Consider the following 18,762-nt stretch of genomic DNA (forward strand, 5'->3'; position numbering starts at 1 on the left):
TTGATGTTCATTGCTGGACTTACCTTGTGGCCACCACCAGCTGCAGGGAGGTGGAAGGTGGTGGGCTGGCCTGGGCTCCTGGCCTTAACCGTCTTCAGGAGTCTCGGTGACTGGGGCTGTGGCCGGACCACCTGCCGGATGGTGGGTTCCATTCTGTCTGCCTGGTCCTCTCCGCAGGGCAGCCATCGGGTAACCAGCTTTGCGGAGCCAGCAGTGGTCGGGGCTGGTGCCTGGGCCCAGGAGCCTGTGTCACCAAGGAGCTGGCCCGAGCCAGACCCTCACAGAACTGCACCTCATTCCCTTCACCGAAACAAGCGTCATAATCTTTGTGACCAGATCTAGTTTTAACCTGGGACTTGCTGCAGGATTGTGCCAGCGTCTCTCAGGGGACGCTTTCTTCCTCTCCAGGAGCCTCAGCCCCTTCCCACTTCCTTCAGCTCCCAGACTCAGATCCCCCTCCACCCTGCTCTGCACCTGGGGGACAGCGAGGAGTGGGAGGCTGGGCCAGGCACTCCCAGCTCCGTCCCGGGGCCCAGCCCCAAGCACCGCTTGGCTCCGGTGGCCCTCGCCACTCACTCTGGGCCCGGCACCTCTACAGCCTCTTTTCTAAGCCCTCCTTCAGCCCCTCACTGGACGGGTGTCTGTTCCCCAGGACAGGACTTGGCTCTCACTTCTCTCCCTGCCGGCATCTCCCACCCTTCCCGTGTCTCCGTCCTGAGCTGCCTCTTTCTCATGCTCATCCTGGGCAGTGAGGTCATGGGCCTAAGTGTGCCTGTCCCTTCTGCATTCCCTGCAGTGCAGCGCTGTGCTTGGTTTTTATCCAGGTGCACCCGTTCCCCTGCGTGCGTGGTTTTTATCCAGGTGCACCCGTTCCCCTGCCCTCCTGGGTGGCGTTCTTCTCCTTTCCCTTCTTGGACCTTCAAAGCACAATTCTTCAGGTTCTTTCCAGGTCTTCAGGCCAGATCTGTGGAACTGTACTGTGATTTCTCAGAAGCTTTGTTTCATAAGACTATTGGTTGTGTTAAAGGAGCATGACCTGTGAAGGTCGGTGACAAAAGAGGAAAGTGAAGGGAAGGGCACCCTGACCCACAGCTCCTGAGAGGGGCATCCCCCGGGCAGCTGCAGAAGCGAGTGAGCGTAACTCCACTGCATCTCAGAGCAGAGCTCCCCCAGCGCAGGTCCCCCAGCACCACCTTGAAGGCGTGGGGGGTCAGGGGTGAGGAGGGGTCCTTTGGCCTATTTGTGGATGGACAGGAGCTGAGAAGCCCCTCCCTGCATCCTTTTCTGTCTTCTGGTCATCGCCGGGGAGGGAGAGGGTGCTGGCCACAAGCCACTCGAACGCTGGGGGCTAACGGGAGCAGGTGTGGAGAGGGGGCTTGGGGAAGCCCATCGAGCTCTTTGCCTGGTGGATGTTGCTATGAATTTTGGATTTTGATTATACGATGATAAAAATTACACAAAAATGCAAATGCTCTGCTATTCATTCAAATTTGCAACAAATATCTGAGTACTCGCCATGTGCCAGATATTATGAGTGTTGTGTCTGCCATCATTTTTCCTAGAAAATTGTCCAGCATTTCTTAGGCTACTCATGGGTGTAATTATTCCTGACCTGCCAGGCACGCCCAAGCATCTAGCCAGAGCCTCGGGTGCCTCATCTCTATGCCTCTGACGCGCAGGTCCCTGGCCTGTGTTTTGTGGTCAGAGCAGTCAGGAGCTGCCCCTTTTGTCTGAATGCACGCGATATGTGTGTTTCATCTTTACCATTGGCTACAAGGGATTCATATGTATATAACACTCTATATATTTAATAGCCATTTTTCTAAGAAGCTTAGCACAGTGGACACCGCCAGCCGCACAGGTCCTCATGTGCTAAGGATGAGTGGAGGCCTCCATTTCCCACCCCCATGCCCAAATCCGCAGTCATGATGCCTCTCTAGGGAGAGGTCCGAACCCTAGGGGCTTCCCGGGGTCCTCAGTGCTTCTCTGCTATCTCACTTGTTTCTGCTGAAATGGAAAAAAAAGGAAGCTGTCTTCAGGAATAGGAGGTTACCAATTTGGTTTGAGGGCAAAGTGAAAGGTTCTTTGTGGCCCTAAAACCACAGGAGGACCACTGAACTGTGGCTTTCCCAGGCCCCAGTGCATGCAAAGTGCTTGACACTCAGCTTGGAAAAAGTGGGGTATTAGGAGGAGGAAGTCGCAGAGCTCCTCTGGCATCACTCACTGCTTCTCTGTCTCTCTCCCTTTCTCCTTTTTCTCTCTCTGTCTCTCAGGCTTCAATTCCTTGACCTCTGGAGGCTCCATGCAAATCCCCCCAAATGTGTGAAACTGCCTCAGCAGCCCACCCGAAGTGGAACTGACAGGAAGTATGTGAGGGTTGAGTTGCACTGTGCCCATATGCACTGTCCTCATAGATGGGAAATTTTGTTTGTAAGCATTCAAACATCAATTGGATTTTTTCTTTCATATTTTGGAGCAAAGAATCTTTGTTCCAGTTCTTATGTGTTTTTGGGAACCCTTGCAGAGCTCATAGACCCCATAACCCTGGGGCACAGGGTTGGGGGTTTGACACCTCAAGGTCCTGTTTCCTGCTGAGGGACCTGGGCCAATGCCTCTGGCAACTCCTATTTCAAGCTTTAAATGAAGTGTTTCTTGGCTTCCCTTTCCGGCAGCAGGGCACGTACAAAGCCCCAGGGTAGTGTGAGAGGAACTTCGGAGCAAACCAGCTTAGCCGGCCTGCAGCTGGGCCAAGTGAGCCGTGCTGGAAAGGTGAGCTCTATGTGAGCTGCTTCAGAGCCCTTGGACGTCAGTGCCAGCTCCTGACTCGTAGGAAGGTCCCAGGGGCCCAGGTCAGAGCAGGCCCAGCAAGCAGGGAGAGGCAGGGAAGGGTGTGTGTGGATCACAGAGAAGCCCAGAGAGCATGCTATCCATCCTACCTGTCAGAGGCTGTCCTGTGGAGAAGGCAGGCAGAAGTCCAGGCTTCTGTGCAAAATCGTTAAAATTCTAAGTGTTGGCTTGAATTAGAACAAAACAAAGCTCCTGGCCAACATGGTGAAACCCCGTCTCTACTGAAAATACAAAAATTGGCCAGGTGTGGTGGGTGGGGCGGGCGCCTGTAGTCCCAGCTACTTGGGAGGCTGAGGCAGGAGAATCGCTTGAACCTGGGAGGCGGAGGTTGCAGTGAGCCGAGGTTGCACCACTGCACTCCAGCCTGGTGACAGAGCAAGACTCTGGAAAAAAAAAACACCAAACAGCAAACAAACAAACAGCAAACAACAACAACAATAACAACAACAAAACAACCAAAACAAAAAACAAGCGAAAACAACAAAGCACAAGACAGCCCATCCAGAACATGCCTGCAGGTGGGCATGATGGACGGGTTGGCCTGGTAGAGCGGGCGGGGAGGTACCAAGGGGGCCGAGGCTGTGGTTGAGACTCACAGGGACTCCAGGAGGAAAGGTGCCCCCGACGTGGAGTGGAGAGGGCGCCCCCAGAGAGCAGACGTGTGGTGCCCCAGTGGGAATCCAGGGGGCAGATATGGGCGGGGGATGGAGTGCAGGAAGGGCTCTGTGGTTTGGCTGGACTGAGGGGATGTGCCTGGATATCCACGAGAGTGATTGAGGCCATTCCCAGGAGGGTCTGTTGTGCACCCTCTGACTTGCTGGGTTTTTTGTTTTGTTTTGTTTTGTTTTCCCCCGAGACAAAGTCTTGCTCTGTCGCCAAGGCTGGAGAGCAGCAGCGCAATCTTGGCTCACTGCAACCTCCATCTCCCAGGTTCAAATGATTCTATTCCTCAGCCTCCCAAGTAGCTGGGACGACAGGCAGCACCACTACACTCAGCTAATTTTTTGTATTTTTAGTAGCAATGAGGTTTTACCATGTTGGCCAGGCTGGTCTCGAACTCCTGGCCTCAGGTGAGCCGCCCGCCTCAGCCTCACAAAGTGCTGGGATGACAGGCGTGAGCCACGGCACCCAGCCTGGCTTGCTGTTCTTATTTATGAAGTTCACAGTGGCATGTCCGTGTGACGGAAACCAGGTCATCTACACAGATTCTGTAGGGAACGCATTCTTCTGTGCACAGTAGCGGGCTCTGCGCTGCCGTTCTCAGGGCAGTCATTTCATCAGCACACGCAGCCTCCCACAGAGCTGATCCAGTGTGAACTTCTGGTGGGTCCGGAATCTGGGATGTGGGATGTGGGCTCGGGGTGTGGACACGGGGTCAGGCGGACCCTGCTTCCATCCAGACCCTGAAACCCACAACCTGCTCAGCATTGGGGTTGGTGTTTCTCTTCTGTGAGTCTCCACTTCCTTTTCTGTAATGTGCTCGCCTCTCGGCTGCATGACTGACAGTTGCATCAGGGGTGGGCAGAATGCACCGTGTGGCACTCAGCACCCACCGGGCACCGACAGGCACCGTGTGGCAGGGGAGGCTGGAGCCGAGGCCAGCCCTGGGCTCTGTTTGGACGTCACCACTTCCTCTCCCTGCCAGTCCACCCAGGCCTGCTCTTGCCAGCTCTGCCAGGCCCCGCGTGGTCCTGGAATGCAGCCTGAGACTCCGAGGCATGGCGAGCACTCCACGGCCACAACATGCAGGAAGCTCGTTTTTAAAAACGACGCCACCCTCCACGTTCGTTTTCATTTTTCCCCAGAGCTGAGGTCACACATTGCCCCCTCGCATTAAGGAAAAAGCGAGAATGCTCTAATGGCCTTTGAGCCAAAGAAAGTTGGCGGATGACAAACGTGATTCCTCTGCACTCTGAGACCTACGTCTGCTCCCCGGGGCCTCACAGAGGACAGGCCCCGGGGCCCGTGGGGCCTGCATCCAGCCGAGCCCTCGGTGCGAGGCCAGGCCATCTGAGAGGCTTTGCCGGGTCCTGCGGCCGTGTTCAAGACCCAGGCTCCAGCACAGCCGAGGGAGACGCTCCTCCCTGGCAAACCCGGGCCGGGCTGCCCCTTCTCCCCGAGCAGGGCCCTCCATCGCCTGCATCACCTGCTCCTATCCATCCACCTCTCTCCCCTTCTCTTTTTCCTGGAGAGCCCTTGGGAAACTTTTCAGGTCCTTATTAAATGCAGCCAGCCACAAAGCCAGCCCTGGGCCTTGGTCATTCGCTGTCGTGGTGTGAAATGGAATTACAGTACGAAGTGAGGGCTTTCCCACAGCTAGCAGAGGGGGATGATGGGAAGTAAACGAAGTGCTGGGGAAAATGAGAACTTTGATAGAAGAGAAAAGAGGCTGAGGTGGGAGCAGGTCACCACTTCCTTCCTGTCCGGGACGGATGGATGGAGGATGTGGGTGGTACAAGAGGGTCAAATGGCCTGTCCTTCCCAGAAACTACCCACAGGTAGGACGGCCTGTGGTAGGAGGACGATGGCCAGGTAAAATATGGGTGTCCAGTTGCATCTGAATTTCAGGTGGGATAAGCGTGTCCCAAATACTGCATGGGACTGCGTATAGCGAACATGAACTCTTCTTGATCTGAAATTCAAATTTTAACAACTGGCCATCCTGCTGAATGTTTTCCGTTCATGTTTGGCTGTTTTGCTAAATTTCTGGCAACCGTCGGTGAGGCTGCCTGGGGGGTGTGTGAGGGTCACCTGGCCCATGGGGATCACGGAAGCTTCCTGTGGATGGCTCCATGGGTGTTTCAGGGCACCAGGGCCGGGGGCAGGGTGGTTCACTCTCGCCTCTTCTCACCGCACTCCGAGTGCCCTCCGTGGGGACTGTTTCCAAGGTGTGTCTGAGAGAGGTTCAGGACTTCAAGAGGTTTCCTCGGCCCAGAGTGCAGAGGGGGAGGGTTTGAAGTGTGATGTGTGTGGTGAGGGTGGCCAGGCAGAGAGTGCATGAGGACCTGGTGTCCTCCTGGAAAGGACCTGCCGGCCATCTCAGGGTCTTTCTGCTTCTGAGCATCTGGGAGCTGACCGGGGAGGAAGGAGGTGCCTTTCCTCAGTGCCATGGCGGTGGGAACACAGGACCGACACCTCCTGCCGGCCGTGCAGCCGGCCCTTTCAGACACACACTTCAGTTAATTGGGTCACTGTGCCCCTCCCCTCCCCAGCAGCCTTCTGGGTGGGGACTGTTCTAATTCAGCAGGGACAGGGACATGGGAGCCCACACAGCGCTGGGGGCTGAGCCCAGGTGGGCAGGCCCTGAGGTCCGCGACTGGGGCTGCCTGGGAGAGACCCACCTCCAGATACTTGGAGATTGACTCCCATATTGCAGGGGACATGGGAGGGCCCTTGGAATGTGACGTTCCCATGGGGCGGGACAGGCGGTGCCTTCACCGGGGAAGGCCGGCAGATGAGGCAGCAGAAGCCTTTAAAGTTACTTCTCGGCTGTCTGCATCCGCCGCTCACAGAGAAAAACGACTGTCTTCCTGCTCTGGATTAGGCTGCGGTAACTGATCCAGTATTTTGGTACCATTTCCATGAAGACGAGATGCCATCTGGGGAGTTAATATTCAGAGGCTATTGTCCAAGGGTGCTGCACGCGTTAGAGGAGGAGCTGGGGGAGGCTGCTCCCTCCTCCACTCGGGGCCCTTGGAAGCTGCTCCCAGGTGCCAGGGACAGACAGGCTGCTCTAACCGGCAGCTGGGGCCACCTTTTCCCTGTCCCTGAGGCCTTGGGTTTGGGAGCTGTCCCCACTCTGTCCTGAAAGATTGGGATGAGAAGGTGAGAAATGGCACAGGGCGGAGCCTCTTCCCCTCGGGAGTCGGAGGAGGCTGAGGAGGCCCAAGCAGCTGGGATCCTGGGCTCCTCACTCACACACGTGTGCACGCAGGCACACTCACACTCTCACACCGACACACACTCACACACACACCCCCACTCTTCCACTCTCACAGGTCTACACTCACCCTGTCTCACAATCACTCTCCTACATACACGCACACTAACACACACACACCCTCACTGTTCCACTCACACACACTCTCATACACTCTCACACCGACACACACTCACACACACCCCCACTCTTCCATTCTCACAGGTCTACACTCACCCTGTCTCACAATCACTCTCCTACATACACGCACACTAACACACACACACCCTCACTGTTCCACTCACACACACTCTCATACACTCTCACACCTACACACATTCACACTCACACACACCCACTCTTCCACTCTCACAGGTCTACACTCACCCTGTCTCACAATCACACTCTCCTACACACATGCACACTAACACACACACACCCTCACTGTTCCACTCACACACACTCTCATACACTCTCACACCTACACACATTCACACTCATCCACTCTTCCACTCTCACAGGTCTACACTCACCCTGTCTCACAATCACACTCTCCTACACACACGCACACTAACGCACGCACACCCTCACTGTTCCACTCACACTCTCACACACTCTCACACCTACACACACACACACACCCCCTTCCACTCTCACAGGTCTACACTCACCCTCACTGTCTCACAATCACACTCTCCTACACACACGCACACTAACACACGCACACCCTCACTGTTCCACTCACACACACTCTCATACACTCTCACACCTACACACCTTCACACTCACCCACTTTTCCACTCTCACAGGTCTACACTCACCCTGTCTCACAATCACACTCTCCTACACACACGCACACTAACACACGCACACCCTCACTGTTCCACTCACACACACTCTCACACACTCACACCTACACACACACACACCCCCTTCCACTCTCACAGGTCTATACTCACCCTGTCTCACAATCACACTCTCCTACACACACGCACACTAACGCACACCATCACTGTTCCACTCACACACACTCTCACACTCACACTCTCTCACCTACATACATGCACTCCCCTTCCACTCTCACACACACTCTCACACTCTCACACCTACACACACACACACACCCCCACTCTTCCACTCTCACAGGTCTACACTCACCCTCACTGTCTCACAATCACACTCTCCTACATACATGCACACTCACACACGCACACCCTCACTGTTCCACTCACACTCTCACACCTACATACACTCACACACACCCCCCCACTCTTCCACTCTCACACACTCATACACTCTCACACCTACATACACACACGCACCCCCCTTCCACTCTCACACTCTCACACTCACACTCTCACTCCTACATAACACTCACACTGACACCCCCCCACTCTTCCACTCTTACAGGTCTACACTCACCCTCACTGTCTCACAATCACACTCCTACATACACGCATGCTAACACACGCACACCCTCACTGTTCCACTCTCACACACACACACTCTCACACCTACATACTCATACACATGCACCCCCACCCTTCCACTCACACACTCACACACACCCTCACTCCTACATACACTCACACACAACCCCCTCACCCTTCCACTCTCACACACACTCACACTCCCACATACATTCACACTAACACAAACGCACCCTCACCCTTCCACTCTCACACACCCTCACTCCCACAACACTCACACTAACACTAATGCACACCCTCACCCTTCCACTCTCACACCCTCACTCCTACATACACTCACACTAATACACACACACCCTCACCCTTCCACTCTCACACACACTCTCACACCGTCACTCCCACATACACTCTAACACACCCTCACCCTTTCACTCTCAAGCACACACTCTTACACTAAAGCACACACCCTTCCACACACATACTCTCACACTCCTACACACACACCCTCACCCTTCCACTCTCACACACTCTTACATAATCACACTAAAGCACACACCCTTCCACACACACTCATACTCTCACACTCCTACACTCACACACACTCTCACCCTTCCACTGTCACACTCACTTGTACCTTCACACACTCACTCCTACATTAACACATGCACACCCTCACTGTTCCATTCTCACACACAATCACACACCCTCACTCCCACATACACAAACACACGCACACCCTCACCCTTTCACTCTCACACACACATAATCACACTAAAGCACACACTCACCCTTCCACACACACTCATACTCTCACACTCCTACACTCACACTAACACACACACCCTCACCCTTGCACTGTCACACTCACTTGTACCCTCACACACTCACCCCTAAACACACGCACACCCTCACCCTTCCACTCTCACTCCCTCCCACTCTCACACACACTTGTACCCTCACTCCACAGCCACACTCTCACACACCCTCTCCATGTCTTTGTGAACTCCAGTTGTCTACGGCTTCATGGAAAATGCAGTAGCCACGAGGGATATGTCCAGGGACGGGGCCCGTTGCCGGCTTGCTGTGATGTGAGCGCTGATGACAGGGCTGGCTCTTTCTAGAACACACCTCCGCCATGCCAAGCCATGTCCAGAATATCGCGGCCGGGATGGTGCTGCTTGTTCAGAGAGGATGTGAGGCTGGGTCACAGCACCTCTGCCCAGGGCTTTGGGAAAGTGGAGCACCCGGTCCAAGAAGCCACAATAAGACCCAGGAGCTCCAGGGCCACCTGGGAGGTTCCAGCCAAAGACAGGACTGGGCATCTCAGCTCCCAGAATTCCAGCGGGGTGTCCAGGCCATGACGGGATGGCAGGTGCCTCTGTCCTGTGGCTCTCGTGCCCTTCGCCACCACCCATCTGAGCCCCGCTCTTCTGCCTCTGCCACCTGTCCTCCTTGGGGATCCTAATTCTTCCCATAGCTCCAACCTTTCCCTGGGAAGATTCCTGTTGCTGCCACCCCTCTGGCAAGGGATGTGGATGAGGTGCCACTTTGACCCCGTTTGGCAACTGTGTCTCACTCTGGTGCTTCAGACGACCACGGGGTCTCCAGCCAGGGATCTGCAGGGAATCCTGACAGAAGACTCGGCCTCCTCTGCTTCTCTGAGTGGGCAGCACCCATGGTGGGGAGAACTGATGTGAGAACGCGTGGGCCATCTGTGGGAAACGGTCCTGACCCTGCACAGCCCCGGGGGCCTTCTGGGTGTGGTGCGACCCCAGGGGCATGGGCTGCCCACGGCCAGGCCAGGAGAACTGCTCCATTGCCAGTGTGGTGCCCTCAAAGCTGAGGTGTGCCTCATGGTCTGTGTGTTACCAGGGTAGGAACTTCACATCCACGTCTTCGTTAGCTCAGTACCTGCTACGAAGTCGGCTTGAGGTCTTTGGAGGTTTCTCCGTTCCTTGTCTGGAGGCAGCACCCCTGGGGAGCCTGTTGACCAGCTTTAGCTGACCTTTAGCTGACCTTTCGTTGGTCGGCCTTTGCTGACCTCTCCTACTCCTTGGGTAGCTTGCTGAGTCAACCCCTTTGGGTGTCTGTTTCCTCTCTGAAAGGCTGCCATCGCCTTCCTTTAAGGACTGGGGCGAGGACAACGGAGCGAGGACCACGTATGAGGACCCTCATATGAGGGCAGCACCCGGCACAGAGCGTGGTCCCCTCCTCTCTCTGGAAATCTGCTGTGGCGGCAGACGTGGAGGCCTGGGCTGGGTCTTCGGAGCCTCAAGGAAGGGCTTGGGAGCCTGGCACCCACCCAGCATGTTCCTCCCACGGCCCTTCCACGCGGCTGCTCACCTCGCTCCCAGGCGCCCTGTTAGCGGCCCAGTCGTGGATGGGCAGGTACAGTGTTCTGGTGACCCGAGAGGCACAAGAATGACACAGATGAGAATCCACGTTTCCTGGACAAGATTTTTTTTTTTTTTTTTTTTTGACAGGGTCTCACTTTGTCACCAGGCTGGAGTGCAGTGCTGTGATCATGGCTTCCTGCAGCCTCGACCTCTGGGGCTCAGGTGATCCTCCAACCTCAGCCTCCCGAGTAGCTGGGACCATAGGTGCACCGCCATGCCCAGATCATATTTGTTTTTGCAGAGACGAGTCTCACCACATTTCTCAGGCTGCTTTTGAACTCCTATGCTCAAATGATCCGCCCGCCTCAGCCTCCCAAAGTGCTGGAATTACAGGCATGAGCCGCCGGCTACTCTGGACGCGTGTGACAGGCTGACGAGGCCACTCCTCCTTGGCCAACACCCTTCGTGGACACTGCAGCGAGGGCAAGAGTGGGTCCCGTCCACCGTGGCTCATCCAGCCTCACCATGGCCCTGGGCAAGAGGCACAGCTCTCTGGACTTTATTGAGGAGAAGGAGCCTTCCCAGGCGTCAGACTTTGCCTAAATCTGCTGTCAACTCTGTCAGGCCCTGTCTGCTCTTGGCCTCAGGGGCCTGGGCATTCTCAGTGAGAGTGGGGGTGACGCTGACTCAGAGCTGGTCCTGCTGGGTGCACCTGCGGATGTGGTTCCAGCAGCTTTTTAGACATTCACCGGAGACAGAAAAGGTAGAGGATGCTGCCGTGCACCTGCTACTGGGGGGCAGGGTCCAGGTGCCTACTGAGGGGGTCCCAGGCATTGAGGTGGCAGGATGGATGTGACTGGGGTCCAGGCCCGTCCTGCAGGGTTTCTGGGGAGGGTGAGGGCATGTGGAGGGTCCTAACGCAGCCCACGGCACAGGTGCCTCCAGGGGAGGATGGTGAGGCTCCAGAGGCACCCTCCTGGCCGTCTGAGCCCTGCAGGTTCTGGAGAGTGGACCCCACTGTTTTCATATGACTTGTTCTGGCAGCAGCAAACTCAGCATTGCCATGTTCCATCAGGGCTGGTTGGTGACGGAACCCACAAGGGGCCGGCATCTCTGGCCCTGGCCTTTGAACTGGGGCACGGTGGCTGGTGCGGGAGGGGCCGGCAGCCCTCTTGTGGGGTCGGAGTCACCGTGGGCCAGAGGCACTCTGCATCTGCAAACAGCTTCAGTTTGTTCTTGTAATTGTAGTTGAAGCTTTGAATGTCATCAGCAATCAAGTCCAAAGTTCTCAAAGTGTGGTCCCCACACCAGCGGCATCTCAGGGGTTGTGAGAAATGCCAGTCTCAGGCTCCATTTGGATCACGAATTCTGGGGTGGGGTCAAAGACCTGTGTTCAGCAAGGCCCTCCAGGTTCGGACGCACAGCAGAGCTTGAGAGCTGCCACCGTGTCTCGAGTTGCTTTGGTTTAGTCCTATTCAAACTGCTTAAGAAACAGGGCTCTGGGGCGGGGCGGGGGCTGAACAGAGCAATAGAGGAAACCTCTTGACCCACGTTTGGGTCTCAGGTGCTGCTCCTGCTCCAGGCAAGGGATGTCTGGCTCAGTCTCGCTGAAGCAAAGTAAGCAGCCCGTGCACAGCAGAGCCCATGGGAAAGGCCCCGTCTCAGCTTTGCCAGCTCAGGCTGGGAGGGTTCTCACATCCCACGTGGACAAGCGATGATGGGGCCATACTCAGCCCGGGGCACGGCCTGCTGGAAGCCGTTGCTGGGCGGGTGCCTGGGCTTCCCCTGAGGATCAGGCAGATCTTGCTTTCCAGGGTCTTGTTTGGCTCACTGTTTACAAACGAGGTGGGTCCTAAAAGGCTCCACACAGGGGCACCTGGCCTTTGCCCCTACCATCCTCTGCCAGGCATGGGCTGAGCTGGCCAGCGGCCGTGGTGGTGATGCGCTTGAGGGATACTGGGCCCATGCCCCTCCCTGCCCTAGGCCTCCTCCCCAGACTGCAGTCATCGCAGTCCCTTGCAGCAGAGGGTCAGGGATGGGACCCGACCCAGAAAGTCCCAGGGACTCCCCAGTGGGAACGCTCACAGTGAGCTCCCTGGAGCTGAGCTCTGCCTGAGCAGGAAGGAGGCAAGGGTGAGGTGGCTGCTGGCTGTGCAGCGACCCCGGGCCTGGCCTGGGAAAACTCCAAATGGACACTCACAAACTTCTGCCGCATCTTTGTGACAGCTAGTCTATGTCTCCTGGGAGGAGAAGGAAGAAAAGCACTGGCTCGACTTGCCTCAGCAGCAGCTGCTGTTAAGTATGTAATTAACACACACACAGACACACACACACACACACACACACACACACACACGAGACCCAAATACTGCAACATTGCAATAGCCCCTTCAACAGTTTCCCAAAAGAGTGTTAAAATCTATTCAATTTACTAATTACACATTCTTGCCATAAAGAAAGACATGGCTGCAATTCCTGAGCCTCAGCAGGTCCCTTAGAATGTTTAGAATATTAGAATATTACCACTGTAATGCCTATTGTCAGCGTGGGTGGGTGTCAGAAACAATCACCCGAGGTATTGAGTCAACATATTTTAAGATTCTTTTATGGAACGTGTGTTTTTTAAATGCAAATTCAGTAATTGCTAAATTGCCAAGTGGTGAGAAGGTGATATTGATCCTGGCTGTGATTGCAAAGCTGTCGCGTATGGTCTTCTGCAGAAGGGCTGTGTGCTGTGCTCTGAACTCCACCTTTCGGGGGGCCTCCGTAGCTCCCAGTGTGAAGCTGGGTGGGGCTCCTCTGCTAATGGAAGTCCCCTGAAGGAGTGTGGGGAGGGGGCACCTCAGGCCTCCTCTCCTCACACCCATCCTCTGAGGGGCTCTGCTCCTGTCTTCAGTGTCACGGGAGCAACTGGGAGTGAGGTAGCAGATTCGCTAAGAACAGTGGCAATTATCCAGCCATGGGGTGTGGAGCTTAGGGCCCGTGCCTCAGGGGCTCACATGGATTCTTGCAGGAAAAGGAAGGAGCAGGCTTTGGTTGAGTGCTTTCTATGCCCTAGGGGCTGCAATAGCATTTACATGAGCATTAGCTCAACCCCCCCTGCCACCATAATCCTATCATTAGCTCTTCTTGCTGGCTGAAGAAACTGAGGCTCAGAGAATGACTTGCCAAAGAGCACCGAGCTGGAATTAGAGCCCGAGCCAGTCCGCAGGCCAGCCCCGACCACCGGCAACCCCGAGCAGGTCCGCAGGCCAGCCCCGACCACCGGCAACCCCGAGCAGGTCCGCAGGCCAGCCCCGACCACCGGCAACCCCGAGCAGGTCCGCAGGCCAGCCCCGACCACCGGCAACCCCGAGCCGGTCCGCAGGCCAGCCCTGACCACGGGCAACCCTGAGCCGGTCCACAGGCCAGCCCTGACCACGGGCAACCCCGAGCCGGTCCACAGGCCAGCCCTGACCACGGGCAACCCTGAGCCGGTCCACAGGCCAGCCCTGACCACGAGCTTGACCACGGGCAACCCCGAGCCAGTCCACAGGCCAGCCCTGATCACGAGCTTGACCACCGGCAACCCCGAGCTGAGGCCCTTTCTCGCCATGGCCCTGCTTGGCTCCCAAGCCACCCATCATTTTCATGGTTTTGATGCTAATGCTTATCCTTTATTATTTTTTGTATTTGAAAAGTTACTTGTTTTTAGTTGTGCAGATTTATGGTGTATATGAGAAATGTTGTTCCATGTATCTAATGTGTAGTGGTCAAGCCAGGGTATTTCGGGTGATCAAAAGCTCAGGTAACAAAAACCAAAACAGGCGTATGAGCCAACATTAAACCAAAGGGCTTCTGCACAGCAAAGGGAACAATAGGGTGAAGAGGGAACTGGTTGAATGGGAGAAAATTATTTGCAAACTATTTATCTGGCTCGGGACTGATGTCCTGAAGGTACAAAGAAATCAAACAACAAGAAGAAAAATAATCCCACTAAAAAGTGGACAAAAATTCTGAACAGACGCTTCTCAAAAGCAGACAGACATGTGGCCAACAGGTCTATGAAAAAAATTCTCATCATCACTAAGTATCAGAGAAATGCAAATCAAAACCACAATGAGATACCATCTTACCCCAGTCAGAATGGCTGTCACCAAAAAGACAAAAAATAACAGATGTTAGCGAGGATTTGGAGAAAAGGGAATCTTAGATGCCGCTGGTGGCGATGCGAGTACAACCTTGATGGAAAGCAGCATGGAGAGCTCCCAAAACACGAAAACCAGAACTACCGTTCGATCCAGCAATCCCACTACTGGGTATCTGCCCAGAGGAAAAGGAATCAACGTCAAAGGGATTCCTGCACAAGCGTGTCTATTGCAGCCCTGTCCACAACAGCGAAGACGTGGAGTCTACCAGTGCTCATTCTCAGGGACGCTGTGCCTGCCTGCTGGCGTGCTGGGGCCCTGGCTCAGAGAGAGCCACGTGAAGAGCTCAAAGAAAGGAAATTGTGGGCCCAGGGAGGTGGGGGGCTCAGTCTGGCACCCCATGTGTCTAATGTCAGTCTGGACTGACCTGTGGTTCAGTCCCAGCCTCTCCCATCCTCTGCGCTGGGCAGCGTCCATCCTTCCCCTGCCCTGGGAGATGCCCCAGCCTGACTCTCCTCTTCCTGCTTTTTACACCTCGTGTGTGCTGTTTGTCAACTGACCCTCCTCGGAGAAGGGGTCTGAGACCACCCTGTCCACAGCCCCCAGCAACTGGCACGGTTCCCAGTGCGTAAGAGCTGCCACACTTGGCTGCTGGGTGAGAGCAGAGGACGCAGCCATCAGTGCAAACAGGCAAATGGAACAGAAGCCTCAAGGGCACTCACTGCCTGGCCTTTGGAGGCTGCGATCTCAGTCTTTCTGAACTCACTGAGAGAACACTGAGGGAATTAGTGTTAAGGAATAACTACATTTCAAAACTGCATCAACTTTTGAGATACCACAAGATTCCACCTCCATAGCCAGGCCCACCCCTGCCAGGGCGTGGGGCGCCGAGCAGAGCCTGGCCCCTGCACCTCCACCCACCGCCCAGGGAGCAGTGCCTAGAGGTCCATCCCAGACGGAGGTGCTTCAGGCCTCCGGCGTCTGCTGATCTGCCCTGGGTGTGATTTCCACCAGCCCACAGTACTCATCTCTGCCTTCGTACTCTGCCGACGATCTGGCCCTTACCACCAGGCTCTCCACAGGGCAAGCCCTTGACTCTGATGTTTTTGCAGAAGATCCCAGTTTTCAGTCAGAGGTCAAATCACAGGCAGGAGTTAGGCAGAAACAGGTCCGTTTACTTTTTCTCTTTGACTTATATTTAAGTCTGTCTTTTTTTTTTTTTTTTTTCTTTTTGACAGTTTTGCTCCTGTTGCCCAGGCTGGAGAGCAGTGACGCAATCTCCGCTCACCGCAACCTCCACCTCCCAGGTTCAAGTGATTCTCCTGCCTCAGCCTCCCAAGTAGCTGGGATTACAGGCACCTGCCACCACGCCCGGCTAATTCTGTATTTTTAGTAGAGACGGGGTTTCTCCATGTTGGTCAGGCTGGTCTCAAACTCCCAACCTCAGGTGATCCACCCGCCTTGGCCTCCCAAAGTGCTGGGATTACAGGCTTGAGCCACCGCACCCGGCCAAGTCTGTCTTTTAATTACAAGTGCTACACAAGCTTGTAACACATTTAAACAATAAAAAGGTAAAGGACATGGAGAGTGGTGGTCCCTGTCCGGGTCCCTGCCACTCACACGTCAAACGCCCTCCCGGGCGGCGCCGTCACCCTCTGCCAACGCTCTCGGTTGGCTCCACGGGTCATTTTCTAAAAGCCCCTCCTCTGGCCTCTCTCAGTGTCCTTTGAGCTCGTGCCCCTGGCTCACGGCTGCACGGGGCGACATGCGTGGCCTCACCACTCTCTCATGCGTTAGGCACCATCTACTTACAATTCTTAGCTGAGTCCTTGTGGCGTCAGTGTGGAGGTGCCTCAGCCTGCACAAGCGCAGAGCTGCCTGGAGGAGGCAGGGTTGTGACTGAGACCATCAGAATGGGCGGGAGGCAGATGGCGACCTTTGCCACACCACGAACGTGGCCTTGCTGGGCCGGGGAGCTCTCTGCCCTGCGAGCCCCCGTCTGGTGCAGGGATGTGGAGCTGAGATGCTCTTGGTGATGCATCAGGAGCTGCTGCTGGGTCCACGAGGGCCCTCTCCATGCCTGGGCCGGCAGGGCCCGCACCAGCAGCTGGCGTCCATTCTGACGAGGGGGTTGGTAAGCACGCTGGATACCAGCCACACAGTCATAGAGGCTCTGCAGAGACGACACACAGCCGTGAAGGGCTCCAGAGAGCTTTGGTGGAGCTGGCCTTCGGGAAGAAGCAGAGAGGAAGGGTGCCACCCGTGGGGTGCTGGCTCATGGCCCGCCAGGCTGGTGCAGCCTGCTGCAGTGGTGTCCTTCGAGGTCAAGCCCCCACCCCTTGGTAACCAGCTCCGGGGGGAAAGGCCACAGGGACACAGATGTGGGGAAGCAGAGCCCATGTGGTGTCGGTGGTCAGAGGGCTCTGGCCACAAGGTTCATGTTGGCAGATAGTGACAGCCAGCCTGGGTCAGAGCCCGCACTGAGGGCTTCGAACTCCCACTGGAGCTTCTGGTGTCGGAAGGGTGGTGGTGAGGTGTGGTTAGGAAGATCGGGAGGGCAGGAATTGGAAGGGCAGCTTAAAGGGAAGAAATGTGGCTGCAGCCCTTTGCTGTGTGTCCTGAGGGAGGCGCTGCCTAGTGCCCACGTGTCAGGAAACACTCGGTCAGGAGAATCCGACCAGGAGAATTCCTTTCACCAGAGTTTGTATCAGGTGGGTTCTCAGAATCAGAGACCCCAACGGTAAACCCACTTCCCTAGTTCCAGGGCCCTTAAACTCACTTCACGCTGAAGCTATTCTGTAATAGATAACTCCCATAATAGATAGCTCCTGTAATAGATAGCTCCCATAATAGAAAACTCCTGTAATAGATAACTTCCCTGTCTTTCCCCAGCGAATGCAGCCTACGTGACCCACCGGTTCTATCCTACTGACGTGGATTGTGTTGTGGGAAGAACGTTGACTGGCAGCAGGTAACTCTAATAGGCGGGTCCTCTCTGGGCTGCAGCAGAGTGAGACATCCTTGGTCACACACCCAAACTGAAGTCCTGGTGTGCACTGTGAGCTGGAGGAGACACAGGCCTCAGCTCCAGTCGGCAGGATTAAGCCGTGCTGTGATGGGCTGAGGCATAAGCTACTGGGAAATCCAGTAAAGGATGTTTCTCTGCCTTTTAAATTTTTAAATATGAACAAGGGACATAAAGTCCGTGTTTGTTTCTGAATTGTAGTGTGTTTTCTCCAGGAATTAATTCAAGGAGTAAAAATCTTCCACCCAGACATATGTCAAAATATCAGTAAGGAAGGAAAGGTCATATTCTGCTTCAGGAACTTTGAAAACGCATCCCAAACTATAGCTTAACAGGCTTCACAGCGCAGCAGCTCAGCTCGGACTCCGCAGACCACCCTTGGGTCTGGCCAAGGACGTGTGGGGTAGCTGACAATGCCGTGATTCCACCAATGGCAAATCCATCTGCTCCTGGCGCAGCTGTTTACTGGCTTGGCTGAACTGTTTGCGTGAAACCAAATAGCGAACGTGTTACAGTTGAGTCCCACTTGCAGGCGCGACGGCGACTTCACTAGCACCGTCCGGAAGGCGTCTCCGCACTCCTGTTCGGGGCCTGCTGTCAGAGAGGGCGAAGGCCAGCGGGAAGGCTGTTTCCAAGGGGAGCGACCGGGGCGAGCACAGAGCTTTGCCTTTACAGTTCAGCAGCGTGCCTGCGTAGGAGGGAGGGTGGGACACAGGCTGTCTTCCCTCCAGGCTCTGACTTTCATTAAAAAAAACAAACAACACTCACAGGTTTCCTTTCTTAGAAGCAAGGTCTTGATACAGAAGTGTCTATCCTGGTCTGCGTTCCTGGAGGCCCCAGCAGCTGGCCCCATTCTCCTTCTCACAAGGGACTTCTGGGCCCAGCAGAGGCTTCACCTCAGCCCACAGAACTCACTCTTGTTTTCAGGAGCACCGGGGGTCCCACAGGGGGCAGGGCAGCAGGTAGGCAGAGCAAGGGGCTCACCTTCCCACAGCCGGGCTGCAGTGGCCTTGCAGCAAAGCAACAAGCAGCAGACACCTCTGGAGCTGCATGAAGGGCACAGCACAGCCACTGCCTG

The sequence above is a fragment of the Macaca mulatta genome, chromosome 4, assembly GCF_049350105.2.
Source record: "Macaca mulatta isolate MMU2019108-1 chromosome 4, T2T-MMU8v2.0, whole genome shotgun sequence".
Lineage (NCBI taxonomy): Eukaryota > Metazoa > Chordata > Mammalia > Primates > Cercopithecidae > Macaca > Macaca mulatta.